At 38.3% G+C, this 12,221-nt stretch overlaps 1 pseudogene; it reads right to left on the bottom strand.

Annotated features, from left to right (window-relative positions):
* Window positions 1-6,054, bottom strand: part of LOC102863193 — a 12,173-nt pseudogene extending 6,119 nt beyond the window's left edge.
* Window positions 6,055-12,221: the final 6,167 nt, after the last annotated feature.

Raw genomic sequence — 12,221 nt, 5'->3', positions numbered from 1 at the left:
TTCTGTCATCCTTAGCCATTTGTCCAGCTCTCAGATGCATAGCAAGTGGCTGAAAAGACCATGGCTTGAATCAAGCACCTTAGTCCTCAACCGACAATATTACTTCCCAATATTTTGAAGAGGTCCCTGACTACAGACTTTCCCAGAACAATATGTCTTCTGATCTCCTGTTAGTGCCAAGCATATTGATTGTGGATCCAAGTTAAGATAATGTCATTGACAATCTCAGTCTTTTCTTTGTTCACCATGATGTTGCCTATTGTTCCAGAGGTGAGGATTTTTGTTTTCTTGATGTATAGATGCAACCCATATTGAAGGCTGCAGTGTTAAAACTTCTGCAGCAAGTGTTTTATGTTCTCCTTGCTTTCAGCAAGCAAGATCATGTCTTCTGCATATTGAAGGTAACTGATGACCCTTCCTCTAATTCTGATGCCACATTTTTCTTCATCAAGTCCACAATTATTATTCTGGATAACTTAGAAAAAAATAAAATCACATTGCATCCTTCTCACCTTTGTCTTTTTTTAAAGTTTTCTTTAGCATAAAGCAAAATTATTGATGGCATAAGAGAGTATTTTCTATAGTAATGTACTCTGGTGGATAGTCTGTAGGAAATTACTCTGCTAATCCAATGATGGCACGTTTCTGGAAGTTCAAATCTATCATCAACTCTGTAGGAGAAAGAGGGACGGTGTCCTCCCCGGTGTTTTATAGGCTCGATAACCCCACTGGAGGGTCAGCTATGAATTGGTTCAGACTTTACAGCAATCCAGAGAGAAGATTAAGGATAATTATAGTAAGGATTACCTCCACTCGTGAACTAAAGACTAGGTGTATATCTTGTAGACAGAAACATTCTTTTAAAAGCATAACTCACATATAAAACTCATGTGGGGTAAAAACCAAACACGTATTTTTTTAATGAATAAATGAGTGAAAGACTTGTATTTCCACTGTGAATGACATCTGATAGTATAGCTGGCTACTACATGGCAGAAGATTATTTTGTTCTTTCTGGCAGTCAGTTTATTGTCAATGTGAAGATAAACTATCCATGGATTAGATAACAGCATCTTTGGAAAACAGAAGAATCCTTCTCTCAACCGACTTCACAATGTGATTTTGATAAAGCCCAGCAAGACATGAATTCTTACAGAGCTGCTTCAAAGTGGTGCTTGCAGCACAAAAATTACCCTCCAGTGCAAACGGAATTCCTCATAATAAAATAACATAGAAAACACATTTGAAGGAAGAAGTGAAGATGAAAAATACAAGATATGGTTTGAACTTATGTTTTAAAATATTACAATAGTGGCAAAAAGCTGAGCTGTAGTTCTGAAGGCATGCAGTTCGAGGCCAACAGCTGCTCCACAGGAGAAGGAAGGGCAATCTCCTCCCATGAGATTAACCGCCTCTGAAAACCCACTGGAGGGGTCAGCTATGGGTTGGTTCTGACTAGATGATAAACACAACAACAACTATTATTTAAACAAGTACATATTGGATTTTCTAAAATCATCAAGCTGAAAATGTGACTATCATAGAATCCTGTAAGGAATAGATACATTAAGGATTTTTCCCCCCCTATTTCTAGGCTAGTTTAGTTCATCAGAGTTCCCAACATTATCTGGGAGATAGCCCACTCTTTGTTTCTTCGTGTATTTATTATTTCAACAACTACTTGAAGGCAAACTCTTGGCTCAGGATGTCTTCTAGGTGTCGAAAATAGTGGTTGTTATTAGGTTCCAAAGATTAGACTATGACTATAGTGACGCCGTGAAGAGCAGATGTGAACCTTGCCCTATCCAGTGCTGTTCTCACCATTTTCAATGTGCTTCAGACTTTTGTGACAGTCACTGTAGCAATCCATCTTATTGCAGGTTGTCTTCTCTTTCTTTGACACTCCACCTTTCCCAGTATTATGTCTTCTTTCAGAGCCTGGCCTCTTCTGTTAACATTCCTGCAGTACGTGAGAAAGTTTCATCATTCTTGCCTTTAGAGAGTACCCTGTGCTTCAAGACAGACAGACTCATTTATTCTGTTGGAAGTCCATTATTTAGTACCACTCTCCAACACCAATATTCAAAGACTTTGATTCTTCTGTCATCCTTATGACTGCCCTACATTCAGATTCATAGCAAGCAACTGATGCTGAAGGTAGACCTGGGAAAAACATATAAAGCCCTTCCTCTGGATCTTCTGGAGTTTATATTTCAGAGCTTGTCTGACTCACATCTTCTCCTTGAAGAAGAACTGATGGATAAATTGGCATTTTGAACTAATATTAACATAATGTATTTTTCTGTTTTGATTGCCTTGTCTTTTGTTTGAATGAGTTATGGTGAGTTACCTGTTTTTAAGGATGCTGGATACAATGATTGTAAGTACATACTTCCTGCATTTTTGCAATTTAATTTTTGTTGGGTTTGGGGTTATTTTTCCCCTTGAAAGAGGATGTATTTAGCCCTGATGTCATGAAATCTACATTCCCTAAAGCATATTTGGAAAGAAACTGCTGTGCAATCCAGAAGGCACATAATTTAAATCCACGCTGCTCTATGAGAGAAGGCTAGACAATTTCCTCCCATGTCACTTACTGACTCTGAAAACTTACTGGAAGGTCAGCTATGGGTTGGTTTCGACTCGACAGAACACAACGACAAATATATTCCAAAAACACATGTGAGGATTGTCTAAGTAAATCTTTATGGGAGCAGCCTGACACATCTTTGTTCCACAGAATGACCGGTGGCTTTGAATGTCTAGCTTTCTGGTTAGCAACAATGTGTTAATCAAAATGTATGGCAACACAAAACCAAGCCCTTAAAACCTGAGCTGACTTGAGAAGACTCAGTTGAAAGAAGGAAAGTATTGTATATTAAAAGATGTTCCATTCAGGATCCTCAGCATTGTCACTCAGAGTGTATAAAGGGTGAATATGTATATGTGCTCTTACATAGTTCACCTGTTAGTGTTAGGTGTCCAGAGTTGACTCTGCTTCATAGTGACCCTATTTACCAAAGAAGAAAACCCTGCCTGATCTTATACTATCATCATGATCCCTGCTGTGCCTAAGACATTGCTTCAATCACTGTTTAAATACTCCTCACTGAAAGCATAGTACAGTGCAAATTGTTCTGTTTTTACTCCTTTTATTCAATTTGCATTTGATTTTGTTGTTGTTAAGCACCATTAAGTTGCTTGCCACTCATAGTGACCCTATATACAAGAACCCTAAACCCTGCTCTATCCTGTGCCAACCTCACTGTCCCTGACACACCTACTCTCACTACCCCAATCACTGGGTCGATCCATCTCATTGAGGGTCTTCGTCTCTTGTGTGTCCTTCCACCCTCCCAGACATGATGTCCCTCTCCAAGGAATGGTCCCTCCTTGAAACATGTCCAAAGTATGTCAGATGAAGATTCAGAATCCTTACCTCCAAGACAGCCCAGTTTCACCCTCCCCAGGACAAACTTGTTTGTTCTCCTAGCAGTCCATGGTATATTCAATACTCTTCTTCAGCACCACAGCTCAAAGGCATCAATTCTCTTTCTATCATCCCTATTCACGGTCCAACTCTCCTATGCATAGCACGAAATTATAAAGACTATGGCCTGGATCAGGCACACCTTAGTCTCCAGCCTGACATCATTGCTTTTCAGTACTCTGGAGAGGTCCTTGACGTATGACTTTCCCAATGCAATTCTCTTGATTTCCTGGCTGCTAGTACCAAGAGTGTTGACTGTGGAACCAAGCAAACTAAAACTATTAACTATTTCAATCTCTTCACTATCCATACTGATTCTGCCAATTGGCTTAATGGTGAGAATCTTTGTTTTCTTGATGTTAAGCTTCAATCCATATTAAACACTGCAGTCCTTGACTTTCTGCAGCAAGTACTTCAGGTCCTCCTCAGTTTTTAGTCAACCACAATTTTCATAGAACAAAATATTGGGAATGCTTCCTGTCTCATTTAAGAATTTCTGGGAAATAAGCATATAGAACAGGAATCATTATACTTTGATCTCTAACCCATAATTTTGTAAACAGATGGATAAGGAGAAAGGGAGGAAAGTGTTCACTTGACACTTGCTTTATTTTGCTTGAGGTTTCTCTGTTGCTTTGTCAGACAAAACCCAGTGACAACGGCTCTTAAAAATATCAGTTCTTATCATCTATTCTTGATCATCACTGGTATAGAAAAAAGATTCCAGAGCAAATGCCTGTCCATCCAGTTTGAAGTTCAACTCTGTTGTAGCAACGAGCAGTACTTTTCTTGCCATCAATCACCTTTTGTAAACGGAAGAAAGGGAAAAGTTACTGACTGACACAAAGGAGAATTTCTTTACATTCTGTTCTCAGTATCCAAGGGGCTTTGGGATTTGAGACTATCAAATTAGTGTCAATTTGAGGCATTTCTGAGAGGATGAGAAAAAAAAATTGGAGATTACCTGAATTCATCTTACATGTGGCCTACTGTTAACATCCAATCATGGCGACTGTCAGTCACGGAGAAGGGCATTCTATTTCTATGCTTGGGTATCTCTTTAATTATAGAAATGAATAATCCAGCTCCCCCAGCTCTATTCTTAGCAGCTACAGCCCCTGAAATGAAAGGTTTGAACTTGAAGGATCAACACAAACAGAATTTGCCGCAATTTCCAACACTAGTTTCTTTTCCTATTGTCTGAGTACAATATTTCCTTACTGACAGAGGAAATGAATGAGGTCTGGAAACACTTTTTCTAAGCTCCAGTGGCATTTAATGGCATTCCCTTCACCTTCTCAGGCTTTGAGGCTGTGAGCAGCATCAGAAATTGATGATATTTTTCTTTAAAGATGTCTATCGTTTTTAAATCTTCTCAAACTACATAAAAAGGGAATTATTTGAGATTTCAGGCTATCAAAAAACAACATATATTGCTTTTGCACACATTTTGAATGAAATGAACTCTCTGGGTTATTTTGTGCCCTTCTATTGATCATTTCTAAATTTTGAAAAGATATATACCTAGAATATTTAAGTCTGAGAAAATTCATTTGTATACTTTGCCCACTTTAGTTATTCTGTTACTCATGTAAAGGGTTTCATTCAGTATTGTTGTCATTAGATGCCACCTGTCTCTTATCAACCCTATTTTCAACAGTTTGAAACTCTGTTCTATCTTCAAAATCTACTGTGCCCATTATGACCACCCTCACTGCATCAATCCATCTCATTGAGGATCTTCTTCTTCTCCAAAGCTCCTTTACTGTGCAAGCACAATGTCTTCCAGACACAGGCTCGTAACATGTCCAAGTTACGTGAAATGGAGTTTCACCATCCTTACTTCTAAGGTGGTGTCTGAATTATGCTAACTTCACAAAGGGGGAACGGTCTCTGTCAACAATACCCACAGTATAAGACTAATCCCTATAAGGTTGGATATGCTCTTCCAAGGTCCTGCACTTACTTTTCTTGATTACAACACTAATATTACTGTTCTCCTGTGTCCAAAATTTATCGTGTGACCACACAAGCTTCATAAAACTAAACTCATTGTTATGAAGTTTATTGGGGAAGTAAATAGTCAATAATTCTGATTGGCAGCAGGGTGCAATTCCTTACTTCAATCAGCTCCTCAAGCTTGATTGTAACCTTTAGCCACTCTTAAGGTCAGTGTTACAAAGACTCTTTAGTCCTGCCAGCTATGGTGCTTTCTCTTAGTCTTCTAATAAGCTCAGTTAGACGCCTCTGGCTCAGGCGGTGTGGGGCTGCAGTCCCAAGTCTTCTTTTTCTCATTGTCACCCTCTGTAGACCTTGGTCTGGCAGATACAGAATCTCTGGTCCTGAAGACTTGCACCGCTTCCTCTTTCTTGTTGTTTGAGATTTCTAATTTTTACTACTAAAACAGCTCTATCCTCACACATTCTCACTTACAAAAGTAGCACCCATTCTTCTAATGGGCCATCCTCACTCTCCCTGTCACACAAGTGCAGAACTTCCTCCTCTCCTGGGCAATAATCACACTCGCTGTCACTATAGGAGAACCCCGTCCTCTCATGGGTCATGCTCACACTACTTGTCTCCTGAGACATACACACACACACACACACACATATATATAATTTTTGTGTATATTTGTCTAATTTATATATATATATATATATATATATATATATATATATGAATGAAACATCTTCAGAAGATACAACAATGAAAATATTTATATTAGGTATTATTAACTGTGTTATTGTTGTTATATGCTGTGGAGTCTCTTGCTTGAACAACAGGCCTAAATCCTGCTCTATCCCTTGCCAATCTCATTGTCTCTGACAAACCTATTCCCATTACTCCAGTCACTGAATCAATCCACCTCGTAGAGGGTCTTCGTCTCCTGAGCCGTCCCTCCACCCTCCCAAGCATGACATCCCTCTCCAAGGACTGGCTCCTTCTTGTAACATGTCTAAAGTATGTTAGATGAGGCCTGTGTAGTCACTTTCCCGCAAGATGTTTAAAAGTGTAATAAAAACGTACAAAATGGTGTTGTGAGAATTTGGAGGTTATTGTATTGAAGTACAATGAAACTAAACTGTAGAGCTGAAATCATATTCACTCCTTATTAAATTAACCAAGTAATATCCTATAAAACTGAATATGCAGTTCCTAAGTGGAAAGGATATTGATTCTATAGATCATGAACCACTTTGCTTAGCACTCTCTCTTAATGTTAAAATCCAAGATCTTCTACATTCAATCAATAATATCATTACATAACTACTCTGATGTTTTCTCTAGCGAAGCTTTCTAATGCTAATAACCCTATATTTTCTCACAAATCAAGCCTTTTTTTGCTTTAAAATCCTGTATTAATCATCTCTAGACAATTTTGGACTGATTTTCTACTACTAATGAAAGAGTCCAGTAAATTGAAAAAAAATACTTTTCTAAGTATAATTTAATCAAAGGAATATGAGAATATTTCTTTACCTTCTAAGTACTTTATTTTACTATAACAAATATATTGTTACTGAGGTTTAAAGTAATGATTTCAAGGAGGATAAGTATTCAATGTGTAAACATTCCACAGTGTTGTTGTTGTTGTTGCTGTTATGTGCCGTCGAGTCGCTTGTGACTCATAGTGACCCTATGTACAACAGCCCTAAACTCTGCTCTGTCCTGTGCCAATCACACTGTCTCTGACACTCCCACCCCAATTATCCCAGTCACTGAATCAATCCACTTCATAGAGGGCCTTCCTCTCCTGCACTGTCCCTTTGCCCCACCAAGCATGATGTCCCTCTCCAAGGACCGGTCCCTCCTTGCAACATGTTCAAAGTATGTTAGACAGAGCCACAGAATTCTTGCCTCCAAGGAGCCACTCGGTTTAACCCTTTCCAGGGTGAATCTGTTTGTTTTCCTAGCAGTCCATGGTACCCTCAATACTCTTCTCCAGCACCGCAGCTCAAAGGCATCAATTCTTCTTCTATCCTCCTTAGTCACTGTCCAACTCTCTGATGCATTTGAGAGATGTGTGAAAGAACCACATCAGTATTTCATTATTGTTTCTGAAATACCTCATCTAAATTTCATAAAATATAAGTTATCAATTCTTACACTTAAGATAATATAGGCATTACATTTTTAATCACTGGCAACTTGGATTTATGTGTAGTTATGTTCCCTTAAATGCTAAGATGCTAATAGGTAAAGCTTCCAGAATTTGGACGGATTAGACAGAAACTTTGAATTTAAACAGGGAATTTGATCTAAATTCTAAAAGATTAAAAAGTTGAAAACTGACAGGAAGGCTAAAGTTTTCATTATGATATAGTTATTCTCTGACATGGAAGATAAAACAGATCTCTTACAGATTTAAAAATGTTCCAAAGGTATTTCATTAAGGCAATTAGAACAAAATAACTGCCACTCTGTACAGTAGGCAATTAGCTAAAAAGCAAGAAATAATAAAGTAGTAATCTTTTTCCTATAATTTCTCTGACATTTTTTTATAGAAGTCAGATTTATCAATAAACTTTCTAGGTGAAGTTTGGAACCCTGCTAACAAATTTAATTATGTTTATGTAAGTAAATTGCAGCACATAAATTATTGCCCAAACAAGCCCTTTTCAATTTTGTTATTAATCTAGTGCATAAGTGAAAATTTTGAAAATTTTTTAACATTCTTAAAAGAGGGGTGGATCTTTCATTAAAATTAACTTAAAAATGTATCAAATACTAATTTTTCTCATATTAAAAATATGAGGAAAAATATTACTTAGTGCAAATTTCATTTCCAATTTATCTGAAGGAAGGTATGTTAAAGATTCTATTAAAAGAGGAAATTAACATAATAAATGAGGTTCAACAATGAACTCGAGTATTTTTTATGATTTTTGAGTATTGTTCAGCAGGTCTGATGGCCTTATGGCAAAGACACACAGTTCGAGTCCACTAGACACTTCACTGGAGAAGGATGGGCAATATTCTTCTGTGCGATTAAGTGCCTCTGAATACCCATTGGAAGGTAAGCTATGAGTCTGTTTCAGTGCTATGGTACACTACAACAACTGTGTATTCAAGCAGACAGCAACAAATGACAATTTGAAAAGCTCACTGAAATTTCCATGTTCTGAAAAATACCTGACACTAGCCTCATAGTCTGAAATTCACTTTGTCTCTCTTCTTAACAAGATTTCCTTTTGCAATCACAATGGAATATACAAAGGAATCACATCAAAAGAGTAGGTGTTATAACTATATTAGCAAAATTTGAGGTAAAGAGGTTTTATTAAAAAATGAAAACGATAAAATGAGCTCAGCAAATTAAATTCACACTATGTCATACTTTAAACTGGTTACAAAAAGAGGAAAATAAAGGGGACTACATGGGTGGAAACTATACTGAGTGTTTCTATGCATCAGAAAGGTATAACAATTTCAAATGTCTTCAGAGATTATACAGAAGTAACATGTAACCTAAGAAATGTGATGACATCAGGAAGGGCATGTTTGAAAATGGAAGATTACATCCCTAAATTAAAATAGTAGAACAGCAAGCCTTAGCCCAAAATAGCAAGAGTATTACTGTCAAACTTCAATATATGAAAGTAGCCGAAATTTAAATAATCTGAAAATCAAAATCTGTATTCACCTCTGAGATGTTACCCAAATTGTCTGAAAATCTTGTTGAGATTAGGTGAATTATATAGTACAGAAGAATTGTAGTACCACTGCTTCTCATATAGTTTCACACTCCCACAACTTTAGTCTCATCGGTAAAATATGGATAAATGCAATACCAAAATTCATTTGAGAGAAGATATGCAGAACCCATTGCAAAATAACCACTCCAAAATGCTAGCTGTTATTGGTTTTATTGTTATTTAAGAAGGGAATCCATAAACAAGTGTACAGATGGATTGCTTGGTCTGGATAATCAATACTTGACATAGACAATTAAATTCTCATTTCACCCCAGAAGCTAGCCATTGTTAAATAACCTTATCTACAGTGAAGTTCAGTGGAAGGCAGGTCAGTCACACCTCTGCAATATATTGTGGGTGCAAGCATCCTTGAATAGGACTTTTTGATTCTACAGAACTTCATAATGTACGTTAGGCCAGTAAGCAAGTTAGTTTAGGCTCACCTGGCATTTGCTACATCATGTTAAATTTAAATAAGGGAAGTATCTCTATTTGTTTTTGAAGACTTGGTAGACTATATGTCTGCTGTTGTTGTTGCTGTTGTTGATTGCCTTCGAGTCGAGCACAACTCATAGTGACACTATGAACAAAAGGCTTGACGCCCCTCTACAAGGATCGACATTTATCAAAGGTCATAGACTTTCCAGAGGCATGTTGTTTAGAAAATGGATGTTATTCCTGCTTCCAAACCTGTCATACTATGTTATTTTTCTTTGAGTTGTCAATGATGCATAACGACCCTATGTATAGCAAGCAGCTCTGAAACCTTCCCAGTCCTGAGCAAGTCTCACTAATTCTGGAACACGAACCCCCATTGTCCCAGTCACTGAATCAATCCAGCCAGCTTATTCAGAGTCTTCCTCTGCTGCACTGTTCATCCACCCTTCCGAGGATGATGTCCTTCACCCTCTCCTGGCTACGTGCCAAAAATAAGCAAGGCAGAGCTTCAAAATCCTAGCCTCCAAGGAGACATTTGGCCTCAAGCTCTCCAAGACAGACTTATTTGTTTTCTTGATGGACCATGGTATGTTCAAGACTTTTCTCCAGCACCACAACTCAAAGGCTTCTACTTGTCTTCTGTCATGCTTAGTCATTGTCCAACTCCCTGAAGCATAACAAGTAATTGAGAAGACCATGGCTCGGAATTAGGCACACCTTTGTATCTAGACTGACACTGTTGCTCTTCAGCACTCTGAAGAGGTCCATGACAGAAGATTTTCCTAATGCAATTCATCCTTTGATTTCCTACTGCTGGTGTTAAAGAGTGTTATTTGTGCATCTGAGCAAGCTGTAATTGCTAACAACCTCAATCTCGTTTCCATCTATGATGGTGTTGCCAATTGGCCCAGTGGTGAGAATTTTTTTCTTCTTGATATTGAGCTTCAATCCCTATTGAAGACTATAGTCCTTGACCTTTTACAGCAAGTACTTCAGGTCTTCTTCAGTTTCAGCAAGCAAGGTTGTGTTATTTGCATATTGTAGGTTGCTAAATGAAATGCTTGCTGCAGAGGGTCAAGGACTGCAGCCTTCAGTATGGATTGAAGCTCAATGTCAAGAATAGAAAGATTCTCACCACTGGACCAATTGGCAGCATCGGGATAGATGGTGAAGAGATTGAGATTATTAACAACTTTAGTCGGCTTGGCTCTGTGGTCAAAACTCTTGGCACCAGTAGCCAGGAAATGAAAAAAACGTATTGCAATGGGAAAGTCTGTTGTTAGGGACCTCTCCAGGATACTGAAGAGCAATGGTGTCACTCTGGAGACTAAGGTGTGTCTGATACAGGCTATGGCCTTTGCAATCACTTTTTATGCATCAGAGAATTGGACAGTAGATAAGGAGGAGAGGAGAAGAATTGATGTCTTTGAGCTGTGGTGCTGGAGAAGAGTATTGAATGTACCCTGGACTGCTAAGAAAACAAACAGATTCATCCTGGAGAGGGTTAAACCAGGCTGCTCCTTGGAGGCAAGGATTCTGAGGCTTCGTCTGACATACTCTGGACATATTGTAAGGAGAGACCGGTCCTTGGAAAAGGACATCATGCTTGGGAGGGTGGAGGGACGATGCAGAAGGGAAAGGAACTCAATGAGGTGGATTGATTCAATGACTGGGGTAATCAGAATGCATGTGTCAGAGGCAGTGAGACTGGCGCAGGATAGAGCAGGGTTTAGGGCTGTTATACATAGGGTCGCTATGAGTCGCAAGCGACTCGAGGGCACATAACAACAACAACAACAGGTTGCTAATGAGTCTTCCTCCAATCTTGATGCCACACTGCTCCTCACAAAGCCTTGACTTTCGAATGATCTGTTCTGCATACAGATTTAAAAGGTTTGATACACTCCTTTTCTGATTTTTGAACCAGGAAGTATTTCCTTGCTCTGTTCTGAGGACTGTAAGATCAAGTGGTCTGAGATTCCCATTTTCCTCAAAGTTAGCCACAATTTATTGTGATCCACTCTCTCAAATTCCTTTGAATAGTCAATGAAACACAGATAGACATCCTTCTGGTACGCTTTACTCTCTGCCAAGATCCATCTGAAATTGGTAATAATATCTTTCCTTAGTGCCATGACCTCTTCTAAACCCAACCTGCATTTCTGGTAGTTCTCTGTCAATGTACTGATCAAACCTTTACTGGATAACCTTCAGTAGGATTTTACAAGTGTGTGGTATTAGTGATACTGTTTGATAATTTCCAAATTATGTGTTTCTGTTGGGTCACCTTTTTTTGGAATGGGAATAAATATATAGATCCTTTCCAGTCTGTTGGACAAGTAGCTGTCTTCCAGAATACTTGGCACAACTTTGTGAGCACATGCTATGTAGAAAACAATTTCTAATGAAACTACACACACACACACACACACACACACACACACACACACACACATATATACATATATATAATGTCTTTTCTTCCTCTTCTGTCTTTGTAATGACCATTTACACTCTTCCTGAATGATACCTTTGACATCCTCCCACAACTCATCTGGTCTTCGCTCATTAGTGTTCAAGGCCTCAAACCTGTC

Source organism: Elephantulus edwardii, unplaced genomic scaffold (genome assembly GCF_000299155.1).
Source record: "Elephantulus edwardii isolate Elephantulus edwardi_28Jun2011 unplaced genomic scaffold, EleEdw1.0 scaffold00240, whole genome shotgun sequence".
In the NCBI taxonomy this organism is placed as follows: domain Eukaryota; kingdom Metazoa; phylum Chordata; class Mammalia; order Macroscelidea; family Macroscelididae; genus Elephantulus; species Elephantulus edwardii.
The sequence above is the reverse complement of the archived record's forward strand: the minus strand, read 5'-3'. Positions and strand labels throughout refer to the sequence as shown.